Here is a 13,502-nt window from a genome sequence, read left to right as displayed (position 1 = left end):
AACGCAATGAAGGTCAGATGTAAATTCCCTCATGGAGCGTGGAATGCACCAGCATGGAATCAGACACAGCCATACAGTGAGATTCCCTATAATTGTGGCCATGATAAACCAGAGGCTGGTGCCCAGCCCCACTAAGTGCAGCCCATTAGTTTGAACCGGTTCTAGAGGATCGCACAGGGGCCAGCTGGAGTGCTTCGACGCAGCTCTTATTCCAGCAGATGGATCCTGGAAAACATTTACCGGGAAATGATTGACCCACATGGGCCAATGTGCCGTGGCGTGAACGTCTACCCTTCCCTGTTCCCACCACCAGGCAGCAGCCCCAGTGGGCTGACAATGGGGCTCGACCGAGGCTGCCTCTGGACCGAGGCTACCTCTGGACCGAGGCTGCCTCTGGACCGAGGCTGCCTCTGGACCGAGGCTACCTCTGGTCCGAGGCTGCCTCTGGACCGAGGCTACCTCTGGACCGAGGCTGCCTCTGGACCGAGGCTGCCTCTGGACCGAGGCTGCCTCTGGACCGAGGCTACCTCTGGACCGAGGCTGCCTCTGGACCGAGGCTGCCTCTGGACCGAGGCTACCTCTGGACCGAGGCTACCTCTGGGCTGGACTAAGGTTGCCGGACCTCCAGCGTATAATGGAGCCTCTGAATCAATGCAGCCCATCTGAGGAGGGATAAAGATATACAACCTTCCACTTAACCTTGGCTGACGGCTTCTTATTGAGTGGCTATAAATACCAGCCCTTCTCCAGGCTAATGCCCATCAAAGCTTTGGTGGGCAGGAGTGGAAAAGGTGGAGGTGGGCGGGGTGGGGGCATTGGAGGTGACCACAAACCCACGTCCGTGTGTGCCGAAGAACGTTCACATGAAATTACAGCGTTGTACCAAAGACAACACAGTCTAAAAATAATGCGGCCTTGCGTCGCAGACTGTGGGTTCTTTTGATGCGCAGGAAGAAGAGGAGCACAATACTGGAACTCCATCATGAGGGAGAGAAAGACACACACACAGAGTGAGAGCGAGACAGAGACAGACACAGAGAGACACACACAGACAGAGACAGACAGAGAGAGACAGACACACACACACATAGTGAGAGCGAGACAGAGACAGACACAGAGAGACACACACAGACAGAGACAGACAGAGAGAGACAGACACACACACACATAGTGAGAGCGAGACAGACAGAGAGACAGACAGAGACGGACAGAGAGAGACAGACACACACAGAGTGAGAGCGAGACAGAGACAGAGAGACACACACAGACAGAGAGAGATAGTCTTACAGACAGGCACATTGTGGGAGAAGTGAGAGAGACGAATGTGCCGTACGACACACACAGTGGGCTATTGACAGCGATGTCGGAGTGAGGAGAGAGCCGAGAGTCTCTGGGGCCGCCTTCCACGGGACGGGCTGCACCCTGACATCTGGGGGACTCTCAATGGGGGGCTCCCACTGGGGGACCCTCCCTGGGGGGCTCCCAGCCCTCATCACCAGCTGCACTGTGGGAGGAAGGGAGCACGGCTCCTCCATCACCATCGCCATCATCACCATTAGCAGCATAACTTGTGGTGAGCATTCCTCAGGACATTGCAGGCATATTGAGTTTGCTATTTCAATATCTCCATTGTCCAGAGGCTGGAGGATGGATCACACTTTACACGTCTCACCCAGTGTGATAAGGAGTTTCAACATCTATTTACATTTTGTGAAGCAGCAAGAGTGCCCTCGCCTCGCCTCAAACTCACAACAGCAGGAGTTCAGAGTTATTTAAAGCGAGTGCAGACTGCCGTTTGTTTGTAGAGGGGTACACCACAGAGGACAAGGCAAAACAAGTCACAAAGAAGCCAGCGTGAATGTCACAATGATACAACATCCTTGTAGGGCAGTTTGAGAACTTCAGCTGAACTTTTCTGCAAATTAAGTCCGTTTCCCACATGGCTGGACCTCTGTGCCCTTTGTGTGTGTAGTAGGGGTTGTTCTCTACATCTCTGGTGCAACAGGAAGTACATCAGCACCAAAGAGGACTTCAACAGCAGCCACCTGAACCATATCAACTCACTACTAGACAACAGTCTAGTAGTGCCAAGCTCAATACGCAGGAAATGACATCAAGAAGGAAGTGTGTGTTTGACGGTGAGTGGAACCTTCTACCCATTCAGCACATCCTGTCCATACAAGAACACTTTGATGACGGCTTTACCTTAACCTCATTTAGTACTCCTATACATATATTGGAATCAGGAAATAATAGAAATACTGATGTATTCAGGTCAGTTGATTTCCAAAAGGAGTCTTTGGATACTTTTGACAATGGACCTATGGCCCCACATACTAGAGTTACAACGTACCCATAGTACTCCTCCGCCCACCTAGAGTCCATCCATTTACACCCAACACTTTCACCCACAGTGACAGCCTGCACCATGAGGTACCCAGTAGAACGGACCACCTGGTCCACAGTAGACCGGACTGGGTGGTCCAAAGTAGACCAGACCACATGGTCCACAATAGATCAGACCACATGGTCCACAATAGACCAGTAGCAGGTCTTTGATAGAAAGTGATCCAGGGGGGGGGGGGGGGGGGGGGGGGGGGGAACGGCTTCAGACCGACCCCAGCAGCAGTGCTCTCCCTGGAGGGCTGCAGTCTATATCTGTGTCGCCGCGTGTCAACAAAGAGCTCCAATCAGAGGGCCGGCCGTATCATGTGTTTGTCTCCGAGCGAGGGAGCCCGCCACGTCTCGCTATCCTCCCCCGACAGAAAGAGCAGTAAAATGGATACCTTGCATATCGAAATCAACGCTGTGGAGACACCAGGGCCACGGGCCGGAACAAGAGGAGCTCTAGACCTGGAGCTGGCTCAAACTGTCTGAGTTGGACTCTTTGGTGAAGCAACATTTCCCTTGATTCAAACCAATGGAGGTCCAGGGGACCCCCCACTAACCCATCAGCTCCCTATAAGATCCTACCCCTGGTGGCGGCTCTCTCTCGCCCACACACCCAGAGAGCTTGGAGAGAGAAAACAAAGGACAGGGGGGTGAATCGGTGGGATTAGAGGGAGACACGGGCCGGGCTCGCTCGGTGGGTCTCCCCCGGGTGCTGGTGCAAATCCTTATCTGAATGTTCCCCCACAGCGTTACCAACGTAACCACACACACACACACACACACACACACACACACACACACACACACACACACACACACACCCCCCCCCCCCCCCCCCCCCCAACCTTCCACACAAATGTATGGCTACCTACAGCTCTACAGACAAATTGAGGGGAGGGGAAGGGACCAGGTGACGCCGTTGGTCAGTTGTGTCCTCCTTCAGCGAGCCTTCGGGGACCGGGGGGGCCCTGAGGCTGGGGGTCCCCTTTGGGCTAGCGGAGGCATGGGGTCACACACTACGTGTGCGTGTGTGTATCTCAGAGCCAAGGGAAACCAGAGGGAGGAGATCCACCCCCACACCCAGCTTACACACCCACGTCTCCCTCTATGTCGCTCTCTCTCTCTCTCCCCCTCCTCCCTCCCTCTCATCTTCCCCATGTCTCCCTCTATGTCGCTCTCTCTCTCTCCCCCTCCTCCCTCCCTCTCATCTTCCCCATGTCTCCCTCTATGTCGCTCTCTCTCTACCCCTCCTCTCTCCCTCTCATCTTCCTCATGTCTCCCTCTGTCTCTCTCTCTCTCTCCCCCTCCTCCCTCCCTCTCATCTTCCTCATGTCTCCCTCTGTCGCTCTCTCTCTCCCCCTCCCTCTCATCTTCCCCATGTCTCCCTCTATGTTGCTCTCCCTCTGTCGCTCTCTCTCTCCCCCTCCCTCTCATCTTCCCCATGTCTCCCTCTATGTTGCTCTCTCTCTCTCTCTCTCTCTCTCTCTCTCTCTCTCTCTCTCTCTCTCTCTCTCTCTCTCTCTCTCTCTCTCTCTCTCTCTCTCTCTCTCTCTCTCTCTCTCTCTCTCTCTCTCTCTCTCTCTCTCTCTCTCTCTCTCTCCCTCCCTCCTCCTCCTTCCCTCTCTTCTTCCCTTTCATCTCTGACTCATTGGAAAGTGTAATGAAAGAAAATGGGATGAATAATTCAGTAGACACGGCGTTTAAGAACTCCCCTTTATGTCTTTTTAATAAACACAGGGCATGCAGACGATACGCAGTGAGCCTCAGTCCTGTGTCTTTGGTTTTTTCTTTAAGGATTTGGGCCAATCTTGGATGTACAATGAATTGAGTTCTTTGGTGATTAGGGTAATTTGCTGCTACACTCTGAATCAGGGGTAGTCCCGTCCGCGTCCCCCGCTCCTACATCCTGCGCCATAACGTAGCCTACAGGAAGGAAGTGGCTGTGAGTCTTGGGCTTTCCAAAGCAGGCTGCCACTGGGGCTGATCTTGTTTAGATCTCCTCAACCTGAAGTGGGATTAGGGGTGTTGAGCATCTGTCCTCGCAATCTGGCTTTGAACCAAGCTGATCACTGCTCTGAGAAGAAGCCGTCCTAGTTGAAACACCTGGTGTGGCCTTAGAGAGGCCATCCCCTGATCTGTGATCTCCGATCTGAGGCGGAAAGGGGAAGCGGCCGAACACAGAGCGCTGCCAAGATGGTGCCGTGCTGCTCTCCTGATTCATCCTCAAAAAGAGTGGAGCATGTTGTCCGCTCCGAGAGCGAGGGCCGGTGATAAATGTGCAGCCAATGCCGAGCTCGTCCGACTCTCAGAGCTCAGTGTCCGGGCGCCATGGCGCGGGCAGGACGCACCAAGCTCATGGAATCAGGGCACCAGGATGATTCTTTAATGGCAGCTCAAGCGAGGAGGAGGGGAGAAAAAAATGCATAAAAGCTTCTTAAATCATGTCAGTCACACACTCTGGGATTTGGCATGGGGCAGGTTGATCCGAAAAAGTCAGACGGCAGCCATTCCATCGCCAGGCTGCACAGAGAGGAGGTTCTCGGTGTGAACGCCGCAACAAAAAGAACATCAAACACGTCGACGGAGGTTCAGACGGGCTGGGGGGGGGGAAGGAGCACTCCGCCGCCGAAAAAGATGTAGGCCAAGTGGGGGGGGGGGGGGGGGGGGGGGGGTGTCTCCACACCAACACCAGCTCAGAAACACAATCATAGACGCAATGTTTCTGATGCATATTGAAGAAGTGAAACCAATGAAGGGGGAAGGGGGGCACAGACAGAGGATCCAGCAGAGCGGGGTTCCTTCCTCTGTGAAACACCTCTAATGGCAGACACTTCTAACAAGGGCAACATTTAGGATGAGGAGATGAGGCAGCAGAGGAGGGGGATGGGAGGCTGGTGTCTGCCTTCCTAGAGGCCAGAGGTTGGTTCAGAGCCACGTACTGTATATAACCCCCCCTCTCCACAAAGGAAGTAAAGGTCTACCACACTGAAGAAAGACACTCATTTTGTTGTTTATATCTCCCTACTCCCATGCATTGACATCACTAAGGTTTCACACACACACACACACACACACACACACACACACACACACACACACACACACACACACACACACACACACACACACACACACACACACACACACACACACACACACACACACACACACACACACACACACACAGCCCCCCATCCGGCAGATTTACGACACATTGTTACGTTTCCACCCTCACCCACGTTCCACGCGTTTTGGTTGACATAAAAAATAACTTACGGAAGGTGCATTTGCTTTGCTTGCATGCCAAAAATGATAGACTAGCTTAAGAAAACAATCTCATGAATGCTAGAGCCCCCATATTAACAAAACCTCACACAAACCCAGACAAACAGACCTGCCCTTATAATTCCATCTATTGCCTTAATCTCAAGAATAGCAAAACCTTAGTTGGCCCTCCGTCATTGCATCATTTTAAACCCAGATTATACTTTAGCTACATCGTCTAGCTACCAGTGTGCTACTGGAGCACAGCAATCACTGCTCCAGAGCAAGAGCGGAGACACAACATACACCACACATTCAGACACAGCTCAGCTGTATTGGTCGGGCTTCCTCACCTTGCTGTGGCTACGGTCGTCTCTGTTCCCCACTGACAGCATCAGAGATCCTCACACCAGGGAGATCCAGAAACCCGGTAAAGGAAGAGGCTACAGAGGGGGCGCTAGGCTAGCAGCTTCTCACTTGGTTCAACTGGTTCCTGGACTGAAAGAGATTTGATTCAGCATTACTCCAGAGAACTGCCACCCACCACAGCTAGGGTTAGCCTAACCCTCTACTCCCGGGCTAGAAACACAGCTTCCGTGGGCACGACAGCGCATGTGTGTGTATGTGTGCGTGTGTGTGTGTGTGTATGTGCGTAGCCTGGCCTCTCTGCAGAGCCAGCTACGTCTCCCATTGTTCCAGGACGAGTGAGGCAGGCTTCCTACCCCGATAGACCCTGCCTACTACAACAGCTGTGGACCAGCCCCCACCCCCTTCCCCTGCTCCCTGGGCCCTCATCCCCTCCTCCCCTCCTCCTGCAACTCCTGCCTCTCTCTGCCCTGCTGCTGGTGGCGCTGCTCAGCATTAACCCCCCCGCTGCCGGAGCCGCCCAGAGGAGAGGAGCAGAGGGGGAGGTTGTATTTCAAAGGAGGCCTTTGCATGTAGCGGACAAAGGAGGGGACTCTTGGAGGATATCCCACTGTCACCGTGGACATCTCTGCTCCCATAGGAGGCCTGGACGAGTCTACGCCAAGAGGACTTTCTTTGTCATCACATCAGATGTAAGCGTTGGATTGAATCCTCCACCCCCCCCCCCCCCCCCCCCCCCCCCGGACTACCTTCTGAAAGATAGAGCGCCAAGAAAAGAGAGGGTTCTGTTCTTCACTGCATTCAGAAAATGTATTGATGGATTATTGAAACCGCCAAATCTGAGATGATTTGAAAAGTTTGCCTGACAATGAGAATCTGCGTCTGGATTTAACTGCAGTGAATCCGGCCTTTGCAGAGAAGTTGAGTTGGATTGGACGGAGTCCCTGGCAATGAAGGTGTTCAACAGCCGGCTCACAGGGCGGACCTGAAGCATGGTCTGCTTCAGACGCTACAGGACTGGTTTCCTGTTTAATAGAGGCTCAGCAACCCCCGCTCGACGGACTCCGTCTTGACCAATAGAAACCAACAAGGAAAGGGAGAAAACCATCCCATGAGCTATGTCAACGTTACGGTCACTCACTGATGAACAATGTGCGCTAAACACATTCCATACTGTTTGTATACAAATGAGACTCACTGTGTACAAGAAAAGCTGTGTAGAAGCAAACACACTTCGATGACATTTCAATACTTGGCAAGTCCTTTCCTTTATTTGACCCTAAGTGGCTGGACATAAAACCTGACTGGAATAAACCCCCGTACTGGGCGGGACGCACGCATACGTGCGCACACACACACACACACACACACACACACACACACACACACACACACACACACACACACACACACACACACACACACACACACACACACACACACACACACACACACACACACACACACACACACACACAAATAATAAGTAATAATCTTCGACAAATGTTCAAAGACGCTAAATAAAAAGTCAAACAAAAAGTCAAAATGTATCAAAGGAAGTAGGATTAAAGGGAGCAGGATTAACAGAGTGTCAACACACTGGAACCCTGAGCACTCTGGACATCAGACCTCACATAACAAATCACCAGGATCAAAGGAGCTGGTCCAATGAGGGTTTTACCCTCTGAGGATGGACCACAGCTGGCCAATCAGGTTCCTCGTCCCCTTGGTGGAGAGGAAGGAGAGGGGCAGATGATCCTGTCCAGAGGCTGCCCATGTTTGTGCATTACAAAGCGTTGGTGGTGAAGTGACAGCACATGGTTGATGGAGGGAGACTCCTAGGTCCTCCTCAGTACAGGGGCTGTAGGTCGCTGAGGGTTGATGGGATGGGATGGCACACACACACACACATCTGAAGGATGAATGGGGATGTTCACTCAGGGTCAGAGGGCTGAGAGGGAGGCCCTGAATGGGAGTCACATGGTGCCCTGGGGCGACACACTGGGAACCACAAATATCCCTCCACATAAACCGGCCCATTGTCTCCCCTCTCCCCATGAGTCTCTGAGTGCCACACAACATTTGTACTCCTGTTGTACCTAGACACAGACAGCCGGAGGGTCAAGGAGCAGGTCAACATGCGTCTGCCTAACAGACGGCTCACCGGCAAACCTTTTGGACCACCACACTCCTGGAATGAGCGTCGGCAGGCCTACTACCAGACTGCGTGTAGTGGCGCATTTCCACCGGAGGCTGCGGGTCGGTTCGGTGCGGCTTGGTGGAGTAGTGAGGGTGCGGTTAAGTGCGGCTGAGTTACGGCTCGCGGTTCCACCGCCGACAGTACCCTTATGGTGGGGGGGGGGGGGCTGGATGGTGATAGCCGCGGCAGCTACGTTAGCATCAGGACCTCATAGCAGCCCGACACAGTGTAGCCTTCAAATAAATCCAAGAAAAAAGAAGAAGGCGCACAATGAACTAAGATCAACAATGTAGGACGTCCAAGAAGGCCGGCAAACCATTGCCCGACATTTTCTTCGATAAACGAAGCTTTCGCCGTTGTCCAGAAACGCGATACGTGCCGCAACTTTGCGCACCGAAACCGACCCGCACCCTCCGGTGGAAACGCGCCATAGGGCTGCATCAGCATGGGTCTCCAGGGGTTTTCATTCAAACAACCATTAGAACAACCTTAATAGTCCCCGACACCAGGTGACACCAAGAACTACACAGCGGCAGAGCAGAACGTGTCCCCGAGGACAGCGTGCACAGGGCAGATGAACCCACACCACCCCCTGGCAGATGGCCTCTCACGGACCACTCTGATTTCAGTTCCAAAGGCTGTTGCAGAGCGAGCTGTGGGGGAGAATGAGGGCTGTAAATCACACTGGTGGGGTATCCCCCCCCATTGAGAGGCAGACACTTTAATGGGCTGTAATGTGCAGGGCGCCATGAGACAGCTCATCCACCTTGTAGAGATGTGAGGGGCAGGATGTACAGCTGGGCTGTGGAGGCCCGGCGGTGTCGGTGGAGGCCTCCTTTGTCGATTTGCATAAAGCCTTGGCTTAGACAAAGCTCATTATGAGGTGCAGGGCTGGAGCGGTGAGCCATCACAGACAGCTCTGGGCGGGGTGCTGATCCAGATTCGTTCCTCCAGCCACACGCGTCCACGCAACCACCGTGTTCAAACTTTAGTCATACTCTCATTCTTTGGCAACGGCAATCCGTGTGTAGATGAACCACCGTGTGATGAAAACCATTTGTTCAGGGCCATGTGGGTCTCACACCGGGGTAACACTGAGAGTGAGACCGTCCTCTTGCCACCCAGACCACGAGCTGAGGGAAAGCCCTCCTCTGCTACAGGAACACGCCCACCTCCATTTCCATCTGTGTCAGCAGATGTCTTCACAACCTGATTCCTCAATGAATCACCTTCACATCCAATAACTCAACCAAGAAAATGGGGAAAATATAATCCAGGTCAGAAACAACATTGCACCCCAGAAACGTTGCCCTACTAACACACACACACACACACACACACACACACACACACACACACACACACACACACACACACACACACACACACACACACACACACACACACACACACACACACACACACACACACAACCATTAAACAGGTCTGGAGGGGGGAGGGCACGTGATTGATTTGGCACAACACAATACTTGCACATCTGGACAGCAGACACCAGCGCTCTGACTAGCCCGTAACCGGCTTGGCTGGGCCCAGTCTGCACCCTTTCCACATCATCCACGTCCTCCCCTCAGGATCTGGAGCTCTAGTGGAGCTCAGTGTTGGCTCATAGTGCAGAGATCAGATGGAGTGAGAGGCCGGAGCAGGGAGCCAATAAGAATCTGAAAACAGTGAAAGTTGGCCCGGTCCCAGGCTCACTAAGCACCTTGTGGGAATGGGATTTGGGGATTAGAGCGTGGAGGTGGATGCAACCAGCTCTGCAATAACATCTTATTTCAAGAGCAAAACCAAATAAACGCCAGAGCACACAAAGGAGCCCTGTTCAGGACGGAGGCTGTTACACGGCCGTCACACAGAGCCCTGTGGTGTAGCTGATGTTTTTTGTCAAAGTACCCTTCATTGACGCCATTATGGATATGAGGGGAAAGTGACACAACCCAATCTAATAGATGGATCCCTATTTTCCCCAAAAACAATTGGGGCCATTTATTCGCTCCTTGGCCAAACAGGACGTGCAATGGACCTGCCAGCCTGAATTGATTAAAGCTACATTCCATATTTTCCCTGGACGGTGCGATGAATCAGATGTTTGTTACAGCTTTAAGGTAAGGCTTAGCTTGGCCAACCTTAATGTTTGGGTGACCAAAGATTCCTCTTTGGGGTGAATGTTGACAGAGCCCAGGGATTTTGGTTCTGCACTCACACACCTTTACCTTGCTATTGGACGGTACTCCAACTCAACACAGCAGTCTCTCCGAGACTTTGTTTGAACCTGACGAGATGGCGGCATCAGCAGCATGGGCCCAGGGCTTGTTAACACGGCCTGTTAAGTTCGCACAAATGCAGCGAAACCAGAAACTAAACCGGTGGTAGTTTGTCACTTCAAAGAGAGAACACACACAAAAGGCTTTAGTGGGAAACAAATGCAGGAAAAGATAACTGCTTTAATCTGAATATCTGTGTGTGTCCCCTAACGGTAGAGATCTTGATGAGACCTTCCCCCAGCCCCTCCCCCATACCACACATGACTCCACTCTGCAGGGTAATGTCTCCGGGCTGAGGCCTGCCCCAGAGGTGCCTTCCCTGCATGGTGACGACAGCAGTACTTCCTTATACATCAGACCGAGGGGGATCGCTGGGTCTCAGCGCTGGCTGATAAGGAGGGACCCCACCGAGCCCCGGCTTGGCCTATCTTCAAAGCCAGAGCATTGAAGCCATGTGAGGGAGCACACTGGGAGACAGGCCCTGGTTGGGGGAGGGTCTGTCTGCACACAACAACCCCCCCCCCCCCCCCCCCAGTAAACTAATGCTGTCTGTCAGTTGGCAGGCTTAAGCTCAATATGGCCACCATCAAGTCCCTAGTTATGGTACTAAGTAGTCTATGTAACATTGTGTTAGCCGTTCATTAGCATGCTGCTATGCTACAATGCTGCTACGTGGTTGATTGGCAGTGTCCCATAGGAGTCTTTAAAAAATGGAGGGACTGATTATGTTAACAGACCCAGCCGCCAAATGGTAAACAACTAGACTGACACATTGTTCTCTACTAGTCCCAGAGCGTCTAGAAGACTGCTGCAACAAGATGTGGGACACAAAGGCTTACAGAACATCTGGAAACAATAAGAGGCCAACAGCGAGAGCCAACACTTATAATGCCCATTACACTCCAATATGTGACTCCGCTCTTCATGATGTCATGCCCTACAGCTTGGATACGCTATCGCAAAGTTGCACTCAGGAGAGGGCTTTTATAGAGCTTCAAACAGGCTCAAAGCCCAGAGCAAACCATATGTAATCTAGATCTATAGACTAGAACCACATCCAGCCCCGAGGGATGATGAGGTCATCGGGAGTGAGAGACCAACGGCATGCTGACGTCCTGGCCTCCACGTTACATCCACACGGGGAGAAAACTCTCTTTTGAAGGCTATTTGTTAACACTGTACCCATTAACAATACAGGAATAGATACCAGACATATATGATGTCAATACAGATGTAGCACTGTGTCTGTGAAGGTTGTGAGATTAAATAAGAAATACTCAACATCATGTTTGTTATATCCGCTTGATATATTGCTGTTTGCAGTGTTTATGGACAATTTAAACCAAAAAAAACTTCCCCGAGCATAGGTCATAAGTGTCAAGTATATATATTTTTAAGATACATTGTATTGATACCGTTAATGAAAGTTTTCTTTTAACTGAATTGAACTGCATTCTAGGGGTGATAATGTCATAGAGGACAGCATCTCATGTAAAAGACACAAGCAGAATAGTTGTTGTTTGCTCGTGGCTGTCTAATGTATTTTACATTCCACATACATTCTTCATGAATATTCATGATGTTCTGATGATTCAATTGTTCAAATGTCACGAAACTTGAAATGCATGACAATCAAGTGCCAGATTAATATTGGCACATCATTACACACCGAGGACTGAGTCCACCACCCCACCCAAGTCCAACACCCCAAGGTAAAAAGCATGTTGTTCTACTTTTGAGATGTCTCCAACAGGATCTTCATTAAAACCATGTTATAATGAACTGGGAAGGGTTTATATGACGCATACTTGTTAAAATAAGCATGTATTTTCTGTATGGTGTTACACAGTACTGAATATCAATACTAATTCAGTGCCACTTGGTTCCAAGCGATTGAAATCAAAGCCAAAACACTCGTTTATAAGTGAAGAAGTGCATCACTTATAAACTCATTCATGTAGGACGGTTAAACGTCACCGTGTTTATCGTATTGTTTCGTCCTGGAGAGGAATCAGCAGTTCCCCTTTCTGATTGTAAACAAGACCAGATCCCTAAGCCAGCCTGGTGGGGCCTGGCCTGTTGTAGTGGTCTCATGTATGGACCAGAAGAACCTAAACCTAGAGATAGAAAGCTATAGGACTGCTTTTCTTCTCTCTTGTTGTGGTAGCTGATAGCTGCCCTGGATATAGCCCTCAACACATAGACGGTCCAGGAGCCGCTTCTACGCCCTGGACACAAGCCCCTAGTCCCCGTGAAACACAGCCCTTAGTCTCCGGGAAACACAGCACCTAGTCCCCCTATGGAGGAGCTATGGAGCCGTTGGTTTATTGACTGGCGCATTAAAACGCATATGCTCACTTTCGGTCTTTCACTAAAGCTCTCCTGTAAACCAAGGAACAGAGGATTAAGAAACAAAGCGAGACTCACCTCATCTGGTTAATAATTCTTCAGTTGGATCGGTTGGGCCATCACCGATAACCGAACGGACGACGTTAACCCTGACGCTCCTTGTACCGACGTACCGTGTGTCCTGCTACTACTACCCTAGTCCTCCTGGTACTAACCCTACCACGTACCGTGTCCTCCTGGTACTAACAAGTACCGTGTGTCCTGGTACTACTAACCCTGCCCCGTACCGTGTCCTTCTAGTACTAACATGTACCGTGTGTCCTGGTACTACTACCCCCTACCCCGTGTCCTGGTACTACCACCATGTAACGTGTCCACCTGGTACTACTAGCCCTACCCCGTACCGTGTCTCCAGGTACTAACCCGACCCCGTACCGTGTGTCCTGGTACTAACCCGACACCGTACCGCGTCCTCCTGGTACTACTACCCCGTACCGTGTCCCCCTGGTACTGACTGAGCGGGATGCTGCGGCTCCTCCAGCGCTGAGCGGTGATGTCATCACATGGCCAGAAACCCGCCCTGCTCCACAGAGGCCAAACACGGCCCGGCTCTGCGCATGTTGCACTCAAACTGCTCACTTTGCTCATTT

General features: G+C 51.6%; 1 protein-coding gene across 1 annotated transcript in view; it reads right to left on the bottom strand.

The window, feature by feature from the left end:
• nckap5l (NCK-associated protein 5-like) overlaps positions 1-13,502 on the bottom strand; it is a 25,819-nt gene extending 12,317 nt beyond the window's left edge. The window contains exons 1-2 of the mRNA XM_056602329.1: positions 12,931-13,502; positions 6,009-6,153 (exon numbers count right to left, since the gene is read on the bottom strand). The gene's annotated coding sequence lies outside the window, so the exon portion shown is untranslated. The remainder of the gene's footprint in view (positions 1-6,008; positions 6,154-12,930) is intronic.

The sequence above is a fragment of the Gadus chalcogrammus genome, chromosome 1, assembly GCF_026213295.1.
Source record: "Gadus chalcogrammus isolate NIFS_2021 chromosome 1, NIFS_Gcha_1.0, whole genome shotgun sequence".
Taxonomy (NCBI): domain Eukaryota; kingdom Metazoa; phylum Chordata; class Actinopteri; order Gadiformes; family Gadidae; genus Gadus; species Gadus chalcogrammus.
The sequence above is the reverse complement of the archived record's forward strand: the minus strand, read 5'-3'. Positions and strand labels throughout refer to the sequence as shown.